The sequence below is a fragment of the Eublepharis macularius genome, chromosome 16 (assembly GCF_028583425.1).
Source record: "Eublepharis macularius isolate TG4126 chromosome 16, MPM_Emac_v1.0, whole genome shotgun sequence".
In the NCBI taxonomy this organism is placed as follows: Eukaryota; Metazoa; Chordata; class Lepidosauria; order Squamata; family Eublepharidae; genus Eublepharis; species Eublepharis macularius.
The window spans coordinates 6,769,955-6,797,362 of record NC_072805.1 but is presented as its reverse complement, the minus strand read 5'-3'; the positions used below and the strand labels follow the sequence as shown (position 1 = coordinate 6,797,362).

Below are 27,408 nucleotides of genomic sequence, written 5' to 3'. Positions count from 1 at the left end.
TAAAGCTGTGGGCCCTCCTTTTTTCTTTTGTTTTTTTTTTTAACCTCCCAGTGTTTTTTGTTTTGATTTCAGATTTTTCTGCAAACCTGGAACATTTTTCAGGCATGTAGGAAGATCTATCTTGTCCATTCATGGCTCCAGTATCTAGATTTATGTATCCTCAGATCAGAGCTACTTGACCATTAGTATGTAAGATTCTATAGTATTATATTTTATGTGTTATAGTATTTTCTCCCTCAACATTATTGGCTCCACTAGCCCCCTAGCGCCAGCATGGTTGACCCCCTCTACTCTCAGTTTTCTCAGTCTTCCATATTTCTTCCACAGAGAGAGCCATGTTGGTCAGCTAAGGCCAAAATAAAGAACAGTTTGTTTCCTGCATTTCATAGCTCTTTGACCCTACTCTTTAGTTACCAAGGCTAGTAGCTTCGGACAGACTGCTCCTCCATTAATCTGCCTAATCTGCTTTTACCACCATCTACGCTCATGGCCTTTCCTACTTCCACTGGCAGCCCTGAAGTTCTAGTTTTATGGGAGTGAACGAAAAACTTCTCTAAACCCTCCCACCTCCACCCCTTGCATGATTCGACAATCCTCTAAGGTTGCCAGCTCCCAGTTGGGAAATTCCTGGAGATTTGGGGGTGGGGCCTGGAGACGGCAGGGTTTGAGGAGGGGAGGGAATTCATCTGGCTATAATGCCATAGAGTTCACCCTCCAAAGCAGCCATTTTCTCCAGGGAACTGCTCTCTCTTACCTGGAGATCAGTTGTGATTCCGGGAATCCTGGAGGCTGGCCTGTGATTCACCAGTGCTCTCTCTTTTTTTCTAAACTGAAAGGGCCTGGACTCATTAACCGGCCTTGTTTTTACCTATAGGCGGTGGAGTTTCTTGCACCTATTATGATCAGACCTTTTGCTGGAAGGGTGAAAAATAAAAATAAAAAATGACGGAAGATTCTGCTGTTCAGCAGTTCTTACTATTCATTTGCTTTGGGATCGGTGGTTTTTTGACAGCAGTAGTTTCAGCTCCCTAGTGGAGATCCTCAGTTAGTTACATTTTTTCCAATGACTCCAGCAGGTCCACATGCTGGGGGGGGGGGGAGCACGTGCGAGAGGGCCGCGTTTGTGTTTTCCTTGGGCTCCATTTGTGGAGTGCAGCTGAGCCAAGAGAGACTTACTCGGACTTGGCGCCAAACAGACTGGCAAGCTTCCATTTTGTGTGTCTGTGAAACGCTCTGGTAGACTTTTAATAACTGAGGTGGGATTTAAGAATAAAGGAGGGAAAGAAGGGAAGAAAATTGTAATTAGTGTTACTGAAGTGAGGATTTTTTCCCTAGCAAGCCGTGGAGAGTGATTTTGTGCTAAGAATTGTTCCTTTGTCGACTTAGTCTTCTCTATAAGTCTTCCTGCATCTCTCCTCTTGCAGATTATAGCTCTGGCGACTGACGTTTACAGTCCATTGGTTAAATAGGACATAAATCAATGGATTTAGTATTTATATATTAACATATCAAAATAATGTTGCCATAGATTTTGGCCTATGGATTTGCCATAGTGGCTGCCAGTAAGGGGTATTTGTTGAGCATTAGATATTGCTGACTTCAACAGATACTTTAAATAACATTTTCTAAATAATAGGACTATATAAAAATAACATGACAATGCAGTGTGAGTGTGTGGACTGCTCTGTGAACAGTGAGCTAAGTTGCAGAACAAACTTGGCCAGTATGGCGAATTTAAAGAAGCGTCACAAATCCCTCCCTTTTCACACATAAAATGAAAGTTCCATGAGCTGCTTTAACCTAATTACCTGAGCATGAGAAACCACGGAGGGACTCTCCTTTTGCCTTTTCTTTGTCGGACAACTTTGGATCATGCATTGCAGAATGGTGCCTGGGAGCTGGGATGATTACCAATTTACTTAAACTAAATGAAAGTATTTTTCAAGTGCTGCTTAATCCATTCACACACAAAACTGGAAGCCCAGTTTGGTGCTGAGGTTTCATTTAATTGGACCCTCAAAAGCTTTGTCGGAAGCATCTATGATATACAGTGCCAGTCAGTAAGTAGACATTCATACTTTTTATTAACCATTCATTTTTCACAAGCTTTGTTGATAGTACTTTAAAATCGTTATGGATGCAGTTTGCCCATATTTTCTGTGAAAATTATGTAATGTACTGAGGTGGTCAAGAAGGCTCCCACACTTGTCATTACAAAACTGATTTCAAAAGGGCATTTTTAACAAGAGGTTAGAACTGTATTAGAATGGAACAGCTCAGGAAGGCAGATTTATAACTGGTCAGGGTTAAAATCCATTGCAATGGTGATTGCTAGTATCACCTGCTTTTGCTGTATTTTCTTATAATTTGTAATCCACCTTCTGTATTATTTATAGTATCCCTTACCTTAAATGGTTCGTTGTTTGCATTGCTATGTAACTCTGTCATCCTCGTCCTATTGCATTGTTCATTGGTTGTCTATATTCTGTAATCCTCCTTACATCTCACTGAGAAAGGTGGACTATAAACAAAGTAAATCAAATAAAAAGATACTTTTATTCCCTCCTTCCTCCGTGGATGACACACATGGTTCTATAAGTGACCTCTCTCCTGTTTTGTCCAGGGCAGTCCTGTTTTATATTGAGCTGCCTCTGTTCAGTACTAATGTGGACGCCACAAGTTGAGCCATAAGGGCCCATATTAGCAAGCACTGCCCTCCCTGGTGCAACGTAGCCTCAGTGCCAAACCCAGATAAGCAACCAGGTGAAATGAGCCAGGTAACTCGTGTTGTCCAGCAAAGCCTGAAGCTGAGAGGTAGGCACAGGCTTATCCAAACAGGGAATATTGGACTGCAGCTATTACAATTGGAGGCATCGAGGGAGGGTTTCTTTAAGTGTGGATGTACTATGACGGGAAACATTTCACCAGGCTTTCAGCACCTTCCACCTAATCCACCTAATCCTGAATCAATCCACGTAAGAAATACGTTTTCTGGATACCACTGTAGAAATACATGATGGAAGTATGAAAACCACCTTATACCAAAAACCAGTTGATCGCCAAACATACCTACGTGCTTCCAGTTATCATCTGAAACACATCAAACAATCCATTGTCTACAGCCAAGCTCTACACTACAGCAGCATCTACTCCAGTCCAGAGATTCTCGTCTGCATTGGTTTACAACAAAGATTTCTGGAATTACAATACCCACTGGGCACAGTAAGAAAACAGATCAGCAAAGCCGGAATGATACCAAGGGATGACCTGCTACATTATAAGCCCAAATGGAACAACTGCAGAACACCTCTGGTGGTCACATACAGCTCCCAGCTCAAACCAGTTCAATGCGTTATTAATGACCCACAACTTACGCTAGACAATGATAGTGTTCTCTCACAGGCATTGGGAGATAAATCTAGCCCCCCAACCTTAAACAACTCCTTACACACAACAATGCACTTTGCAACATGGACTTAAACTCTAGAACCAGGGCCTGCAATGAACCAAGATGCCAACTCTGCCCCATATTCACTCCAGCAACACAATCACTGGACCTAAAAACACCAGCTATACCGTTTCAGACTCACTCACTTGTTCATCTTCCAATGTTATATCTGCCATCCAGTGTCAGCAACTCTCAACTCTCTATATTGGACAAACAAGTCAGTCCCTTCTCAAAAGAGTAAATGGACATAAATCTGATATCAAAAATCACAATGTTCAAAAACCAGTGGGAGAACATTTTAATCTGCCATGACATTCCTTTGCTGACTTAAGAGTAGCAGTTCTCAAGCAGAAAAACTTCAAAGGAAAATTACAATGCACGATTGCTGAAATTGAGTTTCCTTGCAAATTTGGAATAGTGAATCCCCCAGGGTTGGATTTTTCTCACCTTACAAATGCTAATTTTTTGCACTTTGCTCCCAAGCTCTACCAAGGTGATTACAGCGTATTATAGCTAACTTCCTGTCACTCTGATCTACAATACCCCTCCCACTCTCTGCCTGGATTATAAAGACTCCTTCCTTTTTCCATAGATCCAGAGGAGTTAGCCATGTTAGCCATGTAGTTGCAAAATAGTAAAGAGTTCAGTACCACCTTTAAGACGAACCAACTTATTTGTAGCACAAGCTTTCAAGAACCACAGCTCTCTTCGTCAGATACATCATCAGCTTTTGAAAATCACAGCGGACGATGCATCTGACGAAGAGAGCTGCGGTTCTCAAAAGCTGACAATGCATCTTACGAAGAGAGCTGTGGTTCTTGAAAGCTTATGCTACAAATAAGTTGGTTCATCTTAAAGGTGCTACCGGATTCTTTCCTGTTTTGCTTCCTTTTTCCACTCCTTGTAACTAATTAAAGGAACTCAGATGTCAGAAGCTCAGGCCCAGGAAATCTAGTTGGCCTTTAAGGTGTATCTGGACCTGAATCTTGCACTTCTACTACAGACCAACATGGCTACCCACCTGAAACTATTCCATACCATAAGGATTGCTTACTTCATTGGTTCACACATTCAGATCGCTTCTGTCCGCTTCAATCTCCCAGAAGAGCAAGTGGCAGCAAACTGTCCTCTTTTGCTTTACTGGCTGATTGCAAACCACTGTTGGTCAACTCAGGCATCAAGCCAAATCCTAGTTAGGCACCATTGACACATTGCAAAGAACTTGGTATCACGCACGCGACGGGAGTTTTGTGCCTCCTGGGTGAGCACCAGCTCTTTTCTGCTTGTGACCACAGCGTGTGGGGAGAAGCGGCTTTAGTGCCCCTTCCCTCACTGTTTTTTGCGTCTGCAGACTGCCCCATTGAGCTGCTTTGGGCTCTGTTGTGAAACGTACATGTAACCACGCTAGTAATGTGAATTGAGCAACTTTGTAATGTGTCGTCGGAGACGTAGTTTTTTAAAATTTATATTTTGTTCAATAATTTTTCAGTTTTACAGTCATTAACAAATAATAAACGAACATTAAACAGATTTAAAATGTTTGACTATGTAATTCTTGTCTCCTTAACATTAATATAGCAATGTCGACAAAGTAGTATACAATACTTACAAACTATTTACAGATGTACAACTATACAGTATTCTAAGAAAAAATTCAAAGAGATGCCAGCCTTTGATGGTATTCCATACTTGGGAATGTTTGGTTTATGGAATCATTATTAGTTAGATATTCCAAAACTGGAAGCCACTGCTCCAAGAAATGGGGGTTCTGTTTTTGTTGTTCCATTTGGACTATTTGATCCTCCAGCTTTTCCATTATGGAATAGTCCCATAGTCTATCTTTCCAATTTGTGACTGGGGGAAAAATTTTTTGTTTCCATTTGGAAGCTATAACTGATTTGGCTATTGATAGTAGGGTTGAGATAAGATTGATTCTAGTTCTTGGTATGGAAGGATCTGACCGAAGGTTCAACAATATAACCTCTGGTGTTTTAGGTACCACATACCCTGTGATGGCTTCTGTTGTTGCAATTACGTTCTCCTAGAAGTTTCTTATTTGTTTACAATACCACCAGCAGTGAATAAAATTTCCTACTTCACCACATTGCTTCCCACGTTGAGAAGAGCTTGTTTTGCTTATATGATGTAATGGAGCCATAGTTAAACTTCTTTAAATGTGGTTTGGCAGGGGCCTGAACTGAGTGTGTGTGTGGAGGCTGATAGATTCTTTGTGGCTGCTTCACAGACCTCAACATCCAGCGATGACATTCGTTATTTATTTATTTATATCCCATTACCCAAAGTAGCATCACATCATTTTTCTTCCTCTGGCTTTTCACAACAGCAACTTTGTGAGGTAGGTATAGCTGAGAAACTGTGACTGGCCCAAGGTCACCCAGCAAGCTTCTGTGGCAGAGCGGGGGTTGAACCCTGGGTCTGCCAGATCCTAGTCCAACGCTGCACCATACTGGTTTTTATGTTCCAAGGATCCTCCTAATCCCACAGAGAGAACTTTTGTTTAGTTGTGCCTTGCTTCGCTTCTAACCGGGGCTTTTTTTCAGGGGGAACACGGGGGAACGGAGTTCCAGAACCTCTTGAAAATGGTCACATGGCTGGTGGCTCCGCCCCCTGATCTCCAGACAGAGGGGAGTTTAGATCTCTGTCTGGAGCTCAGGGGGCGGGGCCACCAGCCATGTGACCATTTTCTCTGAGGGCAACCCACTGAGTTCCACCACCACTTTTCCCAGAAAAAAAAGCCCTGCTTCTAACAGATCTCACACTCGCTCCCAGGATTTGAGTGGTGTACGTGCTTAGTTTGGGTCAAGGCTCAGCAGAATTATTGGAACATCCACTTCAGAATAATCATCATGGAGCCTCCTGCTTTCTTGTGTTTGCTTAAGAAGCTGGTTGCGGTGACATTTACTCCTCCACCTGAGCAACCTGACAAGGCTCTGTCTTGGAAAAGGCTGAAAACTAATCCTCCATGTTCTCTGACCAGTTTGGTAGGATTGTTCAGTAGACTATAGCTGTGTCAGATCAAAATACAAGGAAACGTCTACTGACTCTTTTGTGGGGAATTAAATGCTAAAGTGAGCAATGAGGAAGTTCCCATCCTTTTTCTGTGTGTACTTGGCACCCGTGTTCTTAGTGACACCAGCTGTGAAAGAGAAGTATATGGTGGGCTGTCTTTTGTATGTGATATTATAGCTGTTTACCTTTTAAAACAAAATAAAAATGCTGCTCTTTTGGCCTCGTAAAGAGGCTTTCAAGTGGTTCATAACAGCATTATTAGTGCTAGTTCTTGAAGAGTTTGTGTTACAGGGGAAATGACCGATGTGTGGCAATTTACGAACTCTTCAGTTTATTGTAGCCATTGGCTTTCACAGTGAGGCCAGCTTCATCAGATACACGTTGTTTAGAGCAAATGTTTCTTAAGGAAGCAATTGCTAAAACAGTCCTACAGGCAGGGCTTTTTTTCTGGGAAAAGAGGTGGTGGAACTCAGTGGGTTGCCCTCGGCGAAAATGGTCACATGGCTGGTGGCCCCGCCCCCTGATCTCCAGACAGAGGGGAGTTGAGATGGCCCTCCGCGCCGCTGAGCAGCACGGAGGGCAATCTCAACTCCCCTCTGTCTGGAGATCAGGGGGCGGGGCCACCAGCCATGTGACCATTTTCAAGAGGTTCCAGAACTCTGTTTCACCATGTTCCAGCTGAAAAAAACCCCTTCCTACAGGCCTTCATGATTGTATGACGTACGTGTCTGAGACATGATTTGGGTCTTCCTGATCGACGGAGGGGATTGTTATGGTAGTTCCCAGTAAGCTGGAGTCCTGATATTTTGGAATGTTAAAATTAAAAAGTTGTACACTTCTTCTTCAAAATAAAGTGTGCAGGCAGAGCTGTCCTTAAGAGTACAGTGAATCAAGGTGGCCATCCTGGGCCCTGCGCTTTGAGGAGGGCTGTGCGCCTGTACAGAAGCTTCCACTGTGTGGGACTGGTCAGCCAAGTGATCAGTTAGTGGTGGGGTTGCTAACTGTGGCTTGGAAAATTCCTGGGGACTTGGGGGCTGTGCTGGGCAGGGGAAGGGGGGAGCTCAGCAGAGGATGAGTCCACCATCAGAAGCTGCTGGGTCCTCTAGGGGAAGCAATCTCTTTAGTATGGAGATGAGTTATAATTCAGGGAGAACTCCAGGTTCCAGCTGGAGGTTGGTAACTCTAGCTGGTGAACTGGGGCTGGAAACGTATCATGGTGTTTTTTTTTAAAGAGATGTAACTATTTTAGACCTACTCCTCCAGTCCAGTGTGTTAAATATCTGGGTTATGTTGTTATTCCGCAAGAGTAAAAATTGATACTTGCTTTAGCATGTGATTCTGGGCGTGTTAGATTCAAGTCCATATATGTCTTCTGTTTTCGATCTTTTCTAGTTTTTAATCATTATGGGAAGCAGACTATAAAATTGCAAGAGGCTCAGGGACTTGCCCAATGAAATGGCTGTGAAATGACCTTGAGGCGGATGGTGATGTCATTCCACGGGTGAAATCATTCCTTTGCTCTCTGCTCCCAAGCTTGTTTGTCTGTCACCACCTTTGTTTTATTGCTATATAGATGAGTAATTAAAAATCCTGAAGGGAACTTGTGTGTGTTTGTAATTGTATTCTAACTTCCCGCCCCTCCCCTTGCCACTTGTCATTATATGCAAAAAGGGAAATTCCTGCAAAACTTGTTTGGGGAAGACTGTCTCCTCCAGTCCTGTTCATACACCAGCTTCCCCCTTGAAAAGGCACTTGAAGTTCTAAGATGCCTTTGGATGTCTGGAATGTGTACAGTCTTCAAGCTCCCTGTGTAATTCTTCTTCCTAGACTATGTGTTACCGTTGACTTGCTTTTGTTTTTTCTTCAGCCATCTATGTAATGTTTATAGCCGGAATAGGGTTGCCATCTCCAAGTTGAGAAATTCCTGGAGATTTGAGGGGTGAAACCTGGAGATAGCCGGGTTTGGGGAGGGAAAGGACCTCAGCATGGTATAATTCCTTAGAGTCCACCCTTCAGTGCAGCCATTTTCTCCAGGTGAGCTGATCTCTGTGGCCTGGAGATAAGTTGTGATTCCGGGAGATCTCCAGCTACCATCTGGAGACTGGCAACCCTAAGTCGGAAGGACACGACTGAGGCCCCAGGCAGGGATGGTCTTAGGGCATCTGGGTCAACTGCCCCTGGCTCCAGGCTGAGGGGGCCCTGACTGCCCATGGGCCCACCCCTGACTGAGGGAGAAAGAAGAGGAAGATCAGGCAGGCTCCCACAGCCATTGGCGCCCGTCCCCTTCCAGCTCCTGGGTGGTCGCCAGGCATGCCCCACCTCTCGTGCTCAGGCAGCAGCTAGCTTAGCACTGGCCATGTGCACCCATTCACCTTGCATGGGGCGAGGGCTGCCCCTTTCTTGCGCTTGGGGGGCGGGCAGTGATTATGGGCTCCCATTCTGGACTTTTGCCCAGGGCCCCAGGATCTCTGGGACCCCACATAGCTCCAGGTGACCGTAACTGGATCTAGACCTGAAGCGTGCGTGCTTCAACCCAAGGCCCTACATCCTGAAATGTGTGAAGCAGAAGGTGTTGCTCAGTTGGCAGGCACCTTCTCTCTTTACTAGGCCTGCCAACCCAGCAGCTTCCTGCTGCCTATCAGTTAGAGGAGCAACTGCTGGCAGCTCTTCTGCCTTCTGGGTGGGTTTGAATCCCACTCCTGATGCACCTCAAGGAGGGTTCAAGGCCTAAGCACATGCATCCTGACTGCCTCTCTGGGGAAAATTAGTCCTGACAGAGGTACAACCTAGGGTTGCTGCAATGTTTTGCATGTAATATATTAAATTGGGATTTTTTTTTCTGCTGGCTCATGTGGGGTTTATAAAATTCTTGCTGTGAGTTTAAATGTAGGTCTCTGAGGAAAGGAGGAGTGGGGCTGGATGGGTGAATGGGTCTGCTGGGATTGGAATGAACTGCAGTTTTTAGTCAGTGCTGAGGGAGAGGTGTTCAGTCATCCTTTGTAAATCTCAGAAGTTATTCTAGTTAAGTAAGGTAAACTGTGTGGAGCCTGAGAGAGTCTGTATCTGTGTGTTTCTGAGAGAAAATATTTTAGCCGAGTCAGGCAAACTGTGTGGAAGCCTGAGAGCCTAATTCTGTCTAAGTCTGCAAACTGTGTGCTCCTGGGCCAGTCAGTGCATAGCCGAGAGAGGAATTAGTCTATCTGGGTCAGGCAAGCTACGTAGAAAGGCCTGAATTGAATCTAAGTCTGTGGACGAGGAGAGATTTTATTCTCTTAGTGAAGATCGGTGTGGAAAATTACTGTATGTGATTGAGTCTGTAGAAAATACCTTTAAGAAGATATAATTAGGCTCTGAAATTGGGAGCCATTTTGCATGCAAGCAAATTACTTCTGTGAACTCTTGCCACCAAAATACGTTGGTGCCATAGAACTCCTTGTTCTTGGAACGCTTGTTTGTCCACTCTTGTGGCATGTTCTTTTTGATGGGGGTTTATATTAAACATTGTATTGCTCCCTTTAGGAGTAGAATAGTTATAGTAAGCTCAGATACTGTAACAGTGAAACTGCGTGAAACAAAACTGCATGTAAAGTTAAGGGCTAGTCAAATGTATATTTTCTGGTGAAGAAATCTTTCCCGGTATCTAAGGGCCAAGGGTCATTCGTCACTTGTAGCTTGGCCCTAAGTACATGTTGTATAAATGGAACTTCATTGACATTGGGAAATTAACTTTTGAAGGAATATCTTTGCCTTTTTAGAGGATCTTGTCATTGATGATGCAGTCATGATGAGGCTTGAAAAAGCAATGCGAAACGGGCTGTGGTAAGGCTGCTGCACCCGTTGCCAACAGCCCAGGAGAGTGTTTTTCAACCTTAGCTCTCCTGGAGCGTGTCCTCCCGCCATCAAGTGCCAAGTTTGCCTGCAGAGAAAAGGAGAAGAAAAAACTGGATCATCATATGGTTATGTTGAAAGAACTGTGAAACTCACCAGCGTTGTTTCTTCAGTGACAATTTATTGACAGTTATTGGGACACAGGGCTTTTTTTCTGGGAAAAGAGGTGGTGGAACTCAGTGGGTTGCCCTCGGAGAAAATGGTCACATGGCTGGTGGCCCCGCCCCCTGATCTCCAGACAGAGGGGAGTTGAGATGGCCTTCCGCGCCGCTGAGCAGCACAGAGGACAATCTCAACTCCCCTCTGTCTGGAGATCAGGGGGCGGGGCCACCAGCCATGTGACCATTTTCAAGAGGTTCCGGAACTCCGTTCCACCGCGTTCCTGCTGAAAAAAAGCCCTGTTGGGACATTGGCTGATTGCGAACACTGGTATTAGGCATTGGTTAAACTTTTGTCAGAGAGCTTTGGAATATTATTAAGAGCTTTGATATTGATTGGGATTTTCTTGCACTTTGCACTTTCACTGATACATTAAATTTATACTTTATATACAGTGGTCTCTTAGGACTGTGTCTTTGTACGGGGTCCTCCATGTAAAATTGCTGTGTTTGAGACCACTTTCCTCTTGTTGTTTGATATCCAAACCCCAAATCGACAAGCATTTCCCGTCCTGGAGCTGGCAACCAACCATAGACCCTAAATCCAGAGTCAGTAAAGCAACAAAAACCTAAATACTTGTGAAATGTGTTTTGATGGGAAGCCTGTGGTGACTCCCTTTAAATTGGTGTGGTGTGCCCAAGTCTATTGCTCTGAGAATACCGGCACACAAGAGAAGGCTCTCGCTCTCAGGGAAGGCATGAATACTGTTAAATATGGCATGTTTAAACATGAGGCTGACGTCCGAGCATTGAAGGAACAGTCTTGCATCAGCTGGCAATAAAGCTGAGCTGGGTTTTGTTTTGTTTTGAGGGTGTCTCTGAACATTCAGAATACAGTCCAGCACTTTAAACACACACAATTTCAGTGGGAGGGAATTAAACTCAGCTCTTCCCCTGAAATCAACTAAGATGGAACACGGACTGCATCATACCCACTTTTAATAACATTTGTGTATGCTGGTTTATTTTCCTCTGCATTTCTTTCTTTGAATACAAGGAAGAGATGTGGTTTTGTTTCTTTTTTCCAGCCAATTGTTGATTGGACCACTGGTGGCTGAACTATATGTTATTCTTCGTACTTGCATGTAACAAAAGACCGAGGGAAAAGCAGCGTCAAAATGCAGGGAGAGCTTTGGACCGGCATCTCCTGCATGCAGGCCCTCTTGCTTCAGTGTCTGAACTTAACCTGCCTGCTGGCCCCCACCCCCAAATCCTCCTCCTCCTCCTCTGCAGTGGCTACATCCCCTTGTGCATGTTCCTCAGTCCTTGAGATCGTTCTTAGTTGGTTCATTATATCTTGTTCTCTGATATAATCTTCCTGTACTAGGTGTACCTTTGTGCCATTCATACTGTCTTACTGTTGCTTCCTCAAATTTCTCAGAGGTTAGCCAACGTTTAGTAGTGTGTGCACGCACATGCCAGTGGCATTATTTAAAATTCTTGTCTTGTGAAGACCCAGGTTTTCCAGCTGGTGCTAAATGAGTTTTATAAAAGCAATTCAGATTGTATCCACATACATTGTTGGGAAGACAACTTATAATGCTGGGCTAACTTTGTCTACAGGTGGGCCAAATGCCCAAATAAGTTGTAAAGAGACGAGTAACTGAGTATGATTCTGGGCTGAAATACCTAGTTGATTAAGACGCTTCATCTTTGGATTGTTAAAAATAAGGACAAGAGACCCGACTTTTTCCTTGGTTCTGCCTCTACATTAGAATCCCTGATTCTGAGGCAGCCCTAGGGCTGCCATTCCCCTGCCCGGGGCGGGGGATCCCCTGCTCCCACCCTTGCCCCCCCTGCAGCCATTTACTTGGACGGGGGGGGGCGTGCTTCCTGGGGGCCCCCCTCAGCGGCACAGTGAGTCCTCGGGCTGTGCGGCATGCTCCCGCACCCACAGCGGCCCGATTTGTGCAGAAATGTGCCCCACAATGGGCCCGTTTTGGGCTGAATCGTGCCCCACAGCAGTCCGATCGAGCGCAGGAGCTATCCTAGATCTCCCTTGGACACACGCGATGACATCAGAAGTGACATCGTCACAAGAGAACAATGTAAGATGCTTTGCGTGCCCGTTGAGAAGAAAGGTGGAGGAGAGAAGATGAATAAAAATAAATAAATGAAACAAGACTGTGGCAGGTGTTGTTGACAAAAGTGAGCAACTGTGGGGTGAGGTGGAGTGGCGTTTCAGTTGTTTGTGCTCTGAACATCTGCTGCGCCTGATACCTTTGTAGCTCCGAGGAACTGTTGAGACGTTACTCTTCTCTGCTCCACGCCTCTCTTCAGGGTGTGACTGGGGGAAGGCCTCAGGTTTGCTTTCCTCCTGGGCTTCTCACATGGAAGTGAATGATTGAACTGGAGCGTTTTTATTTGCACATGGGATTTTCATTAACTTACAAGCAATCAGGTTCAAGGTCCACGGTTAAGGGAGATCCTGTTTTCAAGTAACCGTCAGATTGCTCAATATTGTCATTCATACCTGTGAGGGAAGCATGGGGAGGCAGTGCGCCTGCCTGAGGGTCTAGGCATGTGCAGAAGCCAGCAACAGAGGAAGCCGTGGCCAGAGAGCCCCCGAAAGTCTGTTTTGCTCAGAGCTTTCCTGGGACATTAGAAATAGTTTCATTGTGCTTTTGTATGTTTTCCAATTCTGTATGCTCATATACTTCACTGGTGGAAACAGGGAGTTTGTATAAACTTGCGTAGAATACTACCTTGTGGTATTTACCACGAAGACTACCTTCTGAACCACCCCTCTTGGTCTTACATGTTCTTTGCCTCAGACATATTTACCAACTGGTAGTTAGGGAGATGTGTATGTTTGGGAGGAAGGACTCATTCTACTCATATTTTGTATCCGTGTATGTGCATGAGAGCCAATGGGGAGTAGTTGTTAGAGTATCTGACTTGAATCAGGGAGATCCGGGTTTGAATTTTCAGTCAGCCCTGGAAGCTTACTGGGCGATTGTGGGACAGTCAGAGCAGAACCACAAGTGACAAAAGGCACAGATTGGACACTAGTCAGCTTCCCTCAAGTTTTGATGGGAAATGTAGGCAGCTTGGCGGAATGTTGGACAAGTGACAGTTGAAAAGTCCATTGGACAGCAGTCAGAGAGCCAAGCTGCGAGACCAGGATGCCTACATTTCCCATCAAAACTTGAGGGAAGCTGACAAGTGTCCAACCTGTGCCTTTTGTCACTTGTGGTTCTGCTCTCACACACTTTTGCAGCCTAACCTACTTCACAGGGTAGTTTTGAGGATAAAAGGGAGGGAGAATGTTATTAAGCCTCTTTGGGTCCCTGTTGGAAAGAAGGGTAAGGTGTAAATGATGTAAGTAAATAAGTAAACACATTTTACAGCGTGCTCACTGAACTGAAGGCACACCTCTCCCTCTCTGTCTTCAACATGCGTGCCGCCGTGAATTCCTTGAGGAAAGGCAGGCTAAAAATATAATAAAGTTGTAACCCACTTAATTAAATGCAGCCCATGAAACCTTGTGCTTTTGCTGTTTGTCTTGAGGTTCAAAAAAGCATGTTGTTGTTGTTGTTGTTGTTGTTGATGATGATGATGATGATGATGATGATGATGATGATGATGATGATGATGATGATGATGATGATGATGATGATGATCCTTAGCAGGCCAAAATATATGACTGGTGGGTGATTGCCTCAGTGGCTTACCAGTTGTGTGGGCCTATTGTAATAAACAGAAACTAAAGAAAAACTCATGGAACTAGAAAATGAGGAAGGATGAATGTACGTGTCTAGAGTGGGATGAAAACTCATACAAGAGATTGAAGTACTCATGGACTGGGAATTTGCATTGATTGCTAAGCCTTTGATCAGTATTCCCTACACATCTGGGGATGGGGTTTTCCAGTCAGCTTCCAGGGCTGTTCTTCCAGAGACATGGCTGCTGCTCCAGAAAATTCCCCCTCCAGGGATACTTACTCTTAGGAACTGCTTGCGAGTCAGGATGAGAGTAAGTTGGCTCTTACGGGTGCTGGAATTCTTTAATCTTAGTCTTGGATAGGTAGATAAAGGGATTTGCTTAAAGGGAACAAATATCATTTGGGTTCCATTTAGCAATATTCTGCTTGTTAAAATGTAAGCAGGCATGCTTGTACCTGTGATGTCTAAAATAAGTGAAGCTCGGATTTCCTTTTTGTGTCGAGATTTCTTTTGACTGGTGAACTTTGAACGTCTCAAAATAGAGCTCTTTCTGCTGCCATCTGAAAACAGGAACCATTTAAAAAAAATAAAAAGGAGTGTTTACAGTATTTAGTGTTGGCCTAGATGAGAGTAAACTTGCCTTTGCTAACTTTGCTAGTAACTGAACAAGTAAAGAGAACTTACCTGGAAGTGTTTCTCTTTCTAGGTGTATGTGTGGTGGAATGACCAAAAAAAAAAAATCTGGATGCCTGCTGCTGCTGAGTACATCTCCCATTAATGAATGTAGTTCAGTCAGCTGGGCAATTTTGAAAAACTTCTTTGAAGCAAAGTAATGTTTCTTGTTTACAGACTTAATGGCAAGTGAGGTTAGACAAGTGAGGTTTAAAAGTTGGAATTTTTTAAAAGGTTTGTGGGGTAGTAGCAATTGAACTCCAGACTACTGTTCAAAAATTTCATTGTGGTGCAAAGTCTGGATCCAGTCACAGAAAGCCACAGATCATGGGAATTGTATGGTTCCTGGCAGGGCTTTTTTTCAGGGGGAATGCGGGGAAACGGAGTTCCGGAATCTCTTGAAAATGGTCACATGGCTGGTGGCCCCGCCCCCTGATCTCCAGACAGAGGGGAGTTTAGATTGCCCTCCGTGCCGCACGGAAGGCAATCTAAACTCCCCTCTGTCTGGAGCTCAGGGGGCGGGGCCACCAGCCATGTGACCATTTTCTCTGAGGGCAATGCACTGAGTTCCACCACCTCTTTTCCCAGAAAAAAAGCCCTGGTTCCTGGCCACTGGATGGTGTGCATGTGCGTGTGTCACATGATTGATCGTAACCAGATTTTTTTTTTAAAAAACCCAGTGGTTTTCAAACGTCTTCTTTGTGAAAGCCATAATTTGTCTGCTGTAGAGGAGCCTGGAGCGTATCATGTGGTGTCCACTTAGTTTACAAAGCTGTTACGCTCGCTTTCACTTACATGACCTGACTGGGCACCAGAACATGGGTAGGGAACCTCTTAGGCCTGAGTGCTGGGAATCAATCAATCAGTTTCTTTATTCGGTCACCAACCAGTACAAATCAGAAACCGTAACTATATAGTGAAGTCAAAGGAAAATAGAATTGGTCCAGCCAATGACCAATAGTTAAAATTTGAAATCCATACATAAAATTTCACGATGAATTCTGCAAGTCACTGAGAAAAATTTAGCACAGCGAGTTTTGCTGTGTGTTCTATTTCCCCTACCCCCCACCCCAACACACACACATGTGATGCCTTGGGGCATTTGCTGTTGCTGGTGAGGGTTCAAAGGCTGCCCGTACCTTGGGGAGAATGTAAGTAGCAGGAGCATGAAAGAGCCACAATCTTTTTTTTTTTGAAAAATTTTTTATTGGGTTAGAACATTTTTATTTTTACATTACAATCAATTTTCCCCTAATTTTTCGTTTCTAACCCCCTCCCTTTCCCCCCCTTTTGTTGACTTCCAACAGCTTTCCCACCCTCTGTCCCTTTTCCCTTACTTCTATTAAATTCCTCTGTCTAAAACAGATATACATTCTCCATTATATTAAGCAGTGCATCATTAACTCCTTTAATTATTATACACCCAAACTATACGTCTTTAGATAAACAATTTATCCCATTTTCCAGTTTTGAATAATTCTATATAAACCTATATATCATAAACCATAAAAATTTCCCACATTTAAATCAAACAATTTGATTTGTTCTCTATATATTACTCATTTCAACTTTTTATGGTAATTCTATATAACTCCTCAGATACTCAATCAATTTAACTCTTCTATACATTCAGTTTGGTGCATATAAATCTTGTCAAAGAAAGAAAATATTGTTAGTTAGTCAATCCTCATGTTTAAACCTTATCATTAATTATTCTCTATCAGTTGACCTATACATATCTATATATATCTCAATCAATTAATCTAACTGCTTATAAATTCACATTTCTCTTCCTCCCCCGGTAAAGTCACCCCTCTCTTTTATACTTTTATTATATTTCAGTAGTTCTCAAACTGCCACAGTTTTCCTCCCACCTCCCATTTCTTCTCCAGGTATTGTTTCAGCTTCTCCCAGTCTGTGTTGAACTGCCCTGAGTCCAGATCTCTCAGTTTTCTTGTCATCTTGTCCATTTCAGCCATATACAGCAATTTGTAGATCCAATCTTCAATAGTTGGTACTTCTTGTACTTTCCATTTCTGCGCATACAAAAGTCTAGCTGCTGCAGTCATATAAAAAATCAACGTCCTATGATGGGCTGGAATTCCCTCCATTCCCAAGTTTAGCAGCAGGAGTTCTGGGTTCTTATTTATTTGAAACTGTAAAATTTCACTCATTTCTCTTATTATTTCCCCCCAGAACTGCCTAGCTACCTCACACGACCACCACATATGATAGAGGGAGCCCTCATGTTTCTTACATTTCCAGCATTTATTAGAAGTATTCAAATTCCCTAGCGCAATCTTCTTTGGTGTCATGTACCAACGATAGATCATTTTGAAAATGTTCTCTTTAATATTAATACATGTCGTTGTCTTCATTGTAGTTTTCCACAAGTATTCCCATGCCTCCATTGTTATTTCTTTATTGAAATTTATAGCCCATTTCACCATCTGTGTTTTAACTATCTCATCCTCAGTATACCATTTCAGCAATACTTGGTATACCTTGGATATTCTTTTCTTGTCTTCTTTAAGAAGGGTCTGCTCTAGTTCCGAGTTCTCTGTTCGTATGCCCCCTTTTGCAAAGTCTGAGTTGTATAAGTCTCTAATCTGTCTATACTGAAACCAATCATAGTTAGGTGATAGTTCCTCTTGCGTCTTTATTCTAAGTTTAGATACTTCAATCTTAGTTATTTCTTTATACGTTAAACATTGTTGTTCATTATCCACAGCTCTCGGATCTATCACCTCATATGGAACCACCCACAAGGGGGTTCCTTCTTGTAAGTAAGTTCTATACTTCTTCCAGATTGTAAATAGACTTCTCCTTACAAAATGATGCAGGAACATCGAGTTGACCTTTACTTTGTCATGCCATAGGTATGCGTGCCATCCAAAAATTTTTTTATATCCCTCTAGGGCTAATAGTTTCTTATTCTTTAATGTCATCCACTCTTTTAGCCAAACTAGGCAGATTGCATCATGGTAAAGTCTCAGATTGGGCAGTTGCATTCCGCCTCTCTCCTTTGCATCTTGTAAAACTTTTACTTTCACTCGAGGCTTCTTGCCTGCCCAAACAAAATCTGATATTTTCCTCTGCCATTTTTCAAATTGTTTAGAGTCTCTGATGATTGGTATTGTCTGTAACAAAAACATTACTCTTGGTAACACATTCATCTTAACTGCTGCAATCCTGCCCAACCATGACAGGTTCAATCTATTCCATTTGATCAAGTCTCTCTCTATCTGAGTCCATAATTTTTCATAATTATTCTTGAACAAATCTATATTTTTTGCAGTCAGCTCAACTCCCAAGTATTTCACCTTACTAGTTACTTCACAATCCGTTGTTTCCATTAACAATTGTTGTTTCTGCTTAGTCATGTTTTTGCATAATATCTTTGACTTCTTTTTGTTAATGAAGAAACCTGCCAAATCTCCAAACTCCTTGATCTTGCCTATCACTTTTGGCATGTTCTCCAGTGGGTCTTCTACAATTAACATTATGTCGTCTGCAAATGCTCTGACCTTATATGAGTAGTCCTTTATTTTTATTCCTCGTATTTCCTCATCTTGTCGAATTTGTATCATCAGAATCTCCAATACTAAAATGAACAACAATGGAGATAACGGGCAACCTTGTCTTGTTCCTTTACTAATCGTCAATTTTTTGGTCAATTCATCATTCACTACAATTGCTGCAGTCTGGTCTCTATAGATTTCCTTGATTGCTCTGACGAATCTTTCTCCCAGTTGTAGCTTTTCCATAGTGGCAAACATAAAATCCCAGTTTAAATTGTCAAACGCTTTTTCAGCGTCTACAAAGAAGAAACCAACCTCTTTGTCACAACGCTTGTCGTAGTATTCAATAGCATTGATCACTGTCCTTAAGTTGTCTCTTATTTGTCTGTCTGGCAAAAAGCCTGCTTGTTCCTCCTCTATGACTTCCGAGAGCCACCCCTTCAATCTCTCCGCCAATATCTTCGCAAAAATTTTATAGTCATTATTGAGTAGTGATATAGGCCTATAATTTTTCACGCTAGTCAGATCTTGGCCCTCTTTTGGGATCAATGATATATTCGCTTCGCTCCAAGTGTCTGGAATTCTTTGATCCCTAAAAACTCCGTTCATCACCTCTTTTAGGAATGGTGCCAGTTCATTGGCCATTGTCTTATAAAATTTAGCCGTAAGTCCATCTGGCCCTGGCGCCTTTCCTAGATTTGCGGATTGTATTGCCATATTTATTTCCTCATCAGTTACTTCACTGTTCAACTTATTTCTCCAAGCTTCCGAGATCTCTGGAAGTTTGGTTTTCTCCAAATATGATGCTATTGATTCTTTGTTTACTTCTTTTTTATTATACAGCTTAGCGTAAAATTTATAAAAGGCTCTGCTAATGGTAGTCTGCTCCAAATACGTTTTGTTTTCTTCACAAATTTTATTTATTATTTTCTTTTCCCTTTTCTTCTTTAATTGCCATGCCAAATATTTCCCAGGTTTATTAGCACCCTCAAAAGCTTTTTGATTCAGTCTTTTAAGGTTCCACTCCAATTCTTTGTTACTCATTGCTGTTAACTGTTCTTGAAGAATTTTGATTTCCTGATGTATTTTCTTTTTCCCTGGTCTCTTTTTTAACTGTACTTCTTTGGCCTTTATTTTCTCCTCAATCTCTTGTCTTTTCTCCTCTTTCTTTTTCCTTGCTCTACCATTTAAGTCCATTAGTATGCCCCTTACAACCGCCTTGTACGCGTCCCAAACTTTACTGGTTGGTACTTCTTTATTCACGTTGTATTGTATAAAAAACTTAGTCTCTCTTCTCAGTGTTTCCATATTCTCACTTTCCTGTAACAGGTCCTCATTTATTCTCCAGGCTTTCCTTTTTCTCCTTTTTCCAAATTTCCACATAATTGGGTTGTGATCTGAGCCTACCATCGGCATTATTTCTACCTCCTTAGTCCATAGCGCTAAGTCCTTTGAGGCCCAGATCATATCAATTCTTGATAATGTAAGATGCCTTGCAGAATAAAAAGTAAACTGTTTGGTTTTAGGATATTCTCTCCTCCATACGTCTTCGAGAGTCTCTTGTTGAATCAACTCAAAAAAAAGCTTTGGCAATAGTCCTCTTTTCTTTTGTGCTTTTGTAGTCTTTTTGTCTAATTCCAAATCTGTCACTCCATTGAAATCTCCAGCAAGAATTATCTGGTCATATACAAGATCGTCTAGGTGCTTCCTTAAGTCCTCAAAGAAGCTTTCCTTTGCACCGTTAGGTGCATAAAGTCCGACTACCAACACTCTCTTTAAGTTCCAATTACATTCCACTGCTACAAATCTGGCTTCCACATCCCTCATAACAAATTTTGGCTGCAGCTCCTCTTTTATATACAACACCACTCCTCTTTTTTTCTTGTTGGAAGCCGCTACAAATTCTTTGCCCAATTTTCCAGATTTTAAATATTTTACATCCTGTTTTCTAATATGGGTCTCCTGCAAACAAACAATATCACATTTTTGTTTTAGTAGCCAATGAAAAATATTTTTTCTCTTATTCGGTGAGTTTAGTCCATTTATATTCCAAGATAATACTTTACACTCCATATTCATGGTTTTGTTGGTAAGTCTTTTTCATTGTCCTTGATAAATCTCTCCATCTCCCGCTCAGATCTGATACGTTTTTTTGCCCCTCCAAACTCAAAGGACACTCCTTCCGGTAACTCCCATCTGTATCTGATATTCATGTCCTTCAAAGTCTGAATTAGCACTCTATATTTTTTCCTGTCCAATAACACTGATCTGGGCAGTTCCTTCATTATAATAATCGTCTTGCCATCAATCTCCAATGGATCTTGAAATTGTTTGGTCACAATCCTCTCTTTCATATTTCTAGTTGTAAACTGCACAATCACATCCCTTGGTAGTTTCCTCTGGGTTGCAATTCTCGAGTTCACACGATACGCCACATCTAGGATAGCCACAATTTCCTCCTCCTCCTTCCCCAGGTAATCAGCCAACACCTCAGTCATCTGTTCTTGCGCTGACTTCCCTTCCACTTCTGGCAGACCACGAAAACGAAGCTGCTTCTCCATGTGTTTAGTTTCTGCAACTGACATCCTCCCCTTCACCAGCCTCATCTCTGTTTGTTGCGTGTCTATTAAATTCTCCATCGCGTCTTCTACTGTTTTAACTCTCTGCTGCGTTCCTTGTAATTCACTGCTAATCGTTTCCACACCTTTTTTCACTTCTGACAGCTCCGACTTTACTGTCTGTGTAACTTCCTTGACCTCTTTAATAAGCTCCAATTTCGTGTCCTTAAGTTCTTTCATCATGTCTATAAGTTTTTTGTCCAAGTTTTCTATTGCCGATTGCCACTCTTTTTTCGACATCGTGGGGCTTGCTTTAGCTCGCTCCCACGAATCTGCTCTCTTCCTCAGCTCCGTGGCGTATAATTAAACGTTTTCCTTTTTTTTTAAATGTCCCAATCTTTGCCAAAATTAATTTTTTATATCCAAAATGTCGGGCGTCTTTTCTCTATGGTTTCTCTATGTTATTATAATCCAAGATGGCCTACTTCCTCTTCCGCTGAAGCCACGACCCTTCCACTTTCAAAGATGGCGATTCCCCACTTCCTGTCCTTTGGCAAGGGCCGCTTCCCTCCAGCCACTCTATTGTTGTTACGCACTTCCTGTCTCCCGTCTTCCCACAGCAGGTCTCGCGATGGTGTCTTTTTCCCACAGCTCCAAAACCACAGGTATTCAAAACAATAGTCCGATTTTTGTAATAACTTCTTTAAACTTAGTCTCTTTTAAAATACAACTCCTGCCGAGTCTTCACCTCCTTTTCGCTAGTCTGTTGCAGTTTAAAAGTCTACTTTCTTTCCTCTCTGTTTTTGTCAATCTGTCCCGTTTCAAGAGATAGCGATCTTTACCTTCTCTCCAGCTTTCTCGGGTTGTAATCGCTGTTTCGATCTTAAATTCTCCTCTCGACTTCCCTCCCCGATCGAAGCTTGGGTATGTAGGTCTTATGCCAGCCGAATTGGCCCCAAAATTGCCGCAGAGATTATAGCCGACCCGTCGCAAGGTGGGACCTCAAGGATCGGGGGGGAGACTCCTTGTGTAGAGCCCCCCCTCGTCCGAGATCTAACTCACCCTAGGGTCTTGAGCGTTCTTTGCCTGCTCCCCGCCTGAGAGCAGTCGGCCGCGGGTTATTTTCACCCCTCCGGCTGGTTAAAACGGCAATCCGGTCAGCTCCACAAATGGAGCTGCGTTAGACCTCCATGAATCCCAAACCGGAAGTCGAAAGAGCCACAATCTTTAACACCCATTAAAAGTTTCTTTAAAATATCAGTAGCAGAGCATCCTGTAAAATTTTTACAGGAAATTATATTTGACTGAGCGTCCTGATAAAAACGACAGTAAAACAGTACATGTTCGACAGATTCCACTTCTTCAGTGCAACATGGACAGGTTCCCTCCTTCATAGGACTCTTTTTATATCTCCCCTCCCGAACTGCAGTGGGGAGAACTTGCCATCTCACCAAACTGAACACTCTCCGTTGTCTAGATACTTCCAGGAGAAAGAGATAAGGTGCTGGAGCAACAACATACTTAAGCTTATCTGGGATAAAAAGTTTGGGACGTTGTTGATATCTCTTTGATGCTCTGTATCGATCATCCTTTGATCAGTAGTTTTGCTCGATCATAACCCATTTGCAGGGCAGGCTCAAAATAGAAACTTATGTTTTGCGATTTAGAATAGATAGCCTTCTCCAAAAAGGACTGAAAATTGTCTTGAAGGGCTGAAGTGATCAGACCTTTTGGGTTGTATGCCAGTTTGAACCAGTAATTGACGGAGGCAAGGCTTACCCTTCCTAGGAATGATTCCATCTGCCTTTGAGGTGAGGGTTGAACTTGGCTAGGCCCAGTGGGAACAAGGCAAGTTTCAAGGACTCTCACGTTGGGGTCTGCTGGTGCTTATGTGGGTCCTGGAGGTGAGCCATGCCCCTTTTCTACTTCTGGGGAATGCTCCTGGCACCTTGGAGGCTCACTTTGATTCCTTGAGCATAAAACAAGCTCTGCGTGGTGAACAAAATGGTCTGGGGTGTGTTGAGGCCGCTTAACACTCCCTGTGGCTCCCTGTGGGCCTTGCATTGCTAGGGACCAGTGGGGGTGGGCTACCTCTCTTCTGGGAAAACTGGTCTGCCATTACTGGACAGCTCATTGAGGACCCTCTGGAACACAGCTGGAAAACCATTGTTTAGAAGATTAGAGTATCATTAGAGGTATCTGAAAAATTATAGTACATTCAAAGCTTTATTATCAGGCATTTATGGAGATGGGGGTGGGGTTCTGCTCTATTCTGCCCTCCCCGCTTGCGGGGTCAGGGTGGATTACATCATTTAAAACACACTAAATATGAATTACGTACAGTTATCCATAAAATCATTAAAACATTATAAAATCATAAAAAATTATAATAATAAATAGTTTCCAAAATGGCAGCAATTACTGTTTAGCTATTTGTTTAGCTTCACTTTGGATGAAGCATAGGCAACTAGGGGTGTGTCCTTGGACAAGATTTGGGTTTCCTGCTTCGAGTAAGAAGCAGGAAGCAACGCTTCGCTATGCTCCGAAAAGATTTGGGAATCGTTATGGAGTACGCTGAAACTCAAAGCAACACTTTTCTTGCCATTTGCAAATGGCAACAAAAGTGTTGCTTTCAAGGTTCTCACCCGCTGCTTTTTTACTCAATAGGAGGGAGGGGGGGTTCCTCCCTCCCTCTACTATAGGCTGAAAAAGTAGCAGGCATTTGAAAGCAGCAACACTCCCCTTGCTTTTCAAATGCCTGCCGCTTTTTTCAGCCAATTGGAGGGAGTCCCTCCTCCCCTTCCCATCGGGTGAAAAAAGTGGCAGGGCAGGAAGTTTGAAACTTGAAGTTTGCAAATGCAAACAGCTAGAAAAGTGCTGCAGCTGCTGCTGCTTTGCCCAAAGCATCCCGAAGCGATATGAATCGCTTTGGGAAGCTTTATTTCAGGATTCCTGAATTGGCTCAGCAATGCTGGGGCTGAATTGGGAATCCCGAATCTTTCCAAATTGGGCCCGATTTGGCTTAAAACCCCGAATCGGAAACCCGAAGCACATGCCTTTATAGGCAACATCCAGTATAATTAACAATTGAGACAGTTGAAACAGGGTGGTGGACAGATCTAATAGGGAAGTTTAAATAATTCACTTCCTCCCCTTACAGGCCAGCAGAGTCCTGGCCCAGCCTCAGCCATATGCCTGGCAGAACATCTCTGTCTTACAGGCCTGGCAGAAAGATAGGAAATCCTACCAGGCTCTAGTTTCTATAGACAGTTCCACCAGGTCAGGGCCCTGGCTCTGTTTGAGGACAGGCGGCCTCCCTGGATTGCTGGTTGAACAGATGTGATGGATATTCAAGTTTTTTATGATGTTTTATATTGTAAGCTGCCCCTACCAGCTTCTGTGGAGAGGTGGCATAGGAAGTTTCCAAATAAATCTTGGTGTGCCTCACTAGCAACTATCAAACTCTACCCCATTGGGAACACGGTGGTGACAGCCCCCACACCTCGTAGTACCCCTCCTTCCACCTGAGCCACAGAGCCATCCTGCAGAGGCAGGGCAGAGCTGGCGCCCAACAGCTCAAGGTAGGCTGAGGGGCAAGGAGGCATTCGCGGGTGATGTCAGCTGGCATGAGGCTGGCATGCTGGAGATGTGAGAGTGCCTGAAGCCCCCCAAGTGTGGTGCCTGAGGAGGAGAAGCTTTCCCTCTGGGAAACGCCGGTTAACAGAATTCTGGATAATCAAGTGCTGGCTAACAAAATCTTTACTACGTTTATATGGGAAAACTTCCCCCACGCTGTTTTTGCATGGGGAAAAAAGCTTGGGAGAAAGGCAGGCGCTCTCCTTCCCCCAGTGGCAGCTTTCTGGGCCCATTTGGGCTCTCCTGTTTTAATGCAAGCCATTCTCTAGAGTTGCTGTGTATCTGCACAGAGCTCCGTGGCGAACTCATTAGTTTAGAGTGACCCTGAGCTAACTTTTAGCACAATTTGTTTGCGGTGACTAATGTTCTCTTGGAAGACCTCCTAAGAAGCATCCGAGAAAGCCCAGAGTTCTCTGGAACAGTCTGAAAAGCACTACTTTATCTTTCAAGCTTAAAAACACAGTTTTGAGCTGCAAATAAATAGAAAAACAAAGTTAATTAAAAGCCGTCCTAGATAAAAAATATCTTCAGCTGCCTCCTTAAATTGGCAGTAAGAGAACCAGGTATGCATCCCTGGGGGTTGCTGTTCCATAATCGTGGAATTGCCACCCAAAAGTCCCTCTCTTGTGTACCCACCAAGTGAGCTTCTTTTGCTGATGGGACAGGATCTTAATGCTGGACAGGAACATATGGGAGAAGGCAGTCCTTCAGATACTCAAGGTCCAAGGCGTGCAGGGCTTTAAAAGCCAAAACCAACAACTTGAATAGTGCCCTGGAGTGAATGGGCAGCCGGTGTAATTGTGGTTAGATCAGGGTCACATGCTCCAGATAGCTGGCCCAACCAAGTAGTCTAGCTGCAGCATTCTGCACTAGCTGCAGTTTCCAAACACTCTTCAAGGGTAGTCTCCAGAAAAGTGCATTGCAGTACTCCAGTCTAGATGTAACTAAGGCATGGATCGCTGTAGCTAGATCTGACTGAGCCAGGAAGGTTGGTGCAGCTAATGCACCAACCGAAGCTGAGCCACAGAAAACCACACTTGTTTCTTTAAGGCGACTGGTATGTCAAGCAGCACCCCTAAGCGGCAAACCTGGCTTTCCAAGGGAACCCTAACCCTATCCAAGATAGGGGAGAGCTCAGATTCCTGGTCTACCTTTCTACTTACCCAGAGAAACTCAGTCTTGTCAGGAGGATTCGCTTATTTACTTCATTTATGTCCTGCTTTTCTCCCCAATGGGGACACAAAGCAGTTTACGTCATTCTCCTCTCTTCTCTTTTATCCTCTTTTAACCTGTGAGGCAGGTTAGGTTGAGAGGATGTGACTGGCCCAAGGTCACCCAGCAAACTTCCATGGCATGGCAGGGAACCAAGCCGGGGTCTTCCAGATCCTAGTCTGACACTCTTAACCACTACACCACTAGTTCTCTGTAGCATGCTGTAAAAACTCTCAACAGTTTCTCCACGGGCCTCTTCTGTATTGTGTTGCTATATGCATAGATATTTCTTGGTTGATAAAGTGAGTTAGGTAAAGATTTCCTTCAGGAGTGACTGAGTGAGGTTGTAAGCTCTCCCCTCCTCTGAACTCCCTAAGTTCAGGAGCCATTGTCAGGCATGTGTACATTCTCCTCCTCCTCTGTTGTTCACTGTGTGAAGAAGACAGGTCCTCAACTGGGAGATCCCATGTTCAAATATAATATTTATTTAAAACTTGGCCTTATATTGTACGGTCAACAGAAATCCCACATTCAGCTGTGGTCAGAACCTCCTGTGGTCTGTGCACAGTGAAAGGGACCAGTGGAAGAAGCCAGGACTGGAAGCTTGAGGTCTACTCCAGATGTGCAGAAGAGAAGAGGGAGAAATATTGGTTGAATAAGCTAGAAAGAAAAGGATTGAGGATATTTTTTCATACCCATTGCAACTTCATCTTTTTTGGGTGCGTGTGAAAGAATAATGCGTTTCTGGCTCAGTTTATTTAAAACATTTTATGAGTCAAACTTTTAAGTATCTGTTTTTAAGTTCCTCACTTTTAAGTTCCTCACATTTCTTGTTTCCTTTTTTTCACTGGCCACACATAAATGCCAGACCTTTATCCATACCCAGTAAACTGGCTGCCTCATCAATGGGACCAATTTGATCTCCTGCAGGCTGAAGCCAGCAAAAGCACGTTGTTTCTGTGTGGGAAGGGAGTGTGACCAGCCCCTAAAGGGTCTTTGAATTTTGAAGCACATCCTGTTTGGGAAGTGCTGCATTAACGGTGCAATCCTAAAAAGAGTTACTGAGCTCACTGAAGTAAATGGGACTAACTCTGGAGTAACTCTGCTTCGGATGGCACTGTAAATGTGAGGATTTGCTGTGCCATTTCTAGAAAGTTGGTGTTACCAAGTTGCAATCATTCCTGATTCTTCCATAAGCGGTAAAATTCCCATGGTTACGACTGGTCACGTGTCTGTGGAGAGGGAGGGCTTGGGTATCGTACAGAACCCTGATAGGCACTGCCAGTTTTTGCACATTTTATATAGAGGCACAGGGCTTTTTTTCTGGGAAAAGAGGTGGTGGAACTCAGTGGTGGAACTCAGGACCGCACAATAATGTCACTTTGGGTCAGCTGGAACAAGGGGGGGGGTTTAAAGTTTAAATCACCCTAGGCGAAAATGGTCACATGGCCGGTGGCCCCGCCCCCTGATCTCCAGACAGAGGGGAGTTTAGATTGTCCTCCGCGTGGAGGGCAATCTAAACTCCCCTCTGTCTGGAGATCGGGGGCGGGGCCACCAACCATGTGACCATTTTCAAGAGGTGCCGGAACTCTGTTCCACCGCGTTCCAGCTGAAAAAAAG

The 27,408-nt window shown here is 43.5% G+C and overlaps 1 protein-coding gene across 4 annotated transcripts in view; it reads left to right on the top strand.

Annotated features, from left to right (window-relative positions):
* DUSP16 (dual specificity phosphatase 16) overlaps positions 1-27,408 on the top strand; it is a 73,613-nt gene that overhangs the window by 19,808 nt on the left and 26,397 nt on the right. The window contains exon 1 of one of the 4 annotated variants that reach the window (XM_055000726.1): positions 15,992-16,012. The exons of the other annotated variants lie outside the window; for them this stretch is intronic. The gene's annotated coding sequence lies outside the window, so the exon portion shown is untranslated. Of the gene's footprint in view, positions 1-15,991; positions 16,013-27,408 lie in introns of those variants that run through there. 4 annotated transcript variants of the gene reach the window in all.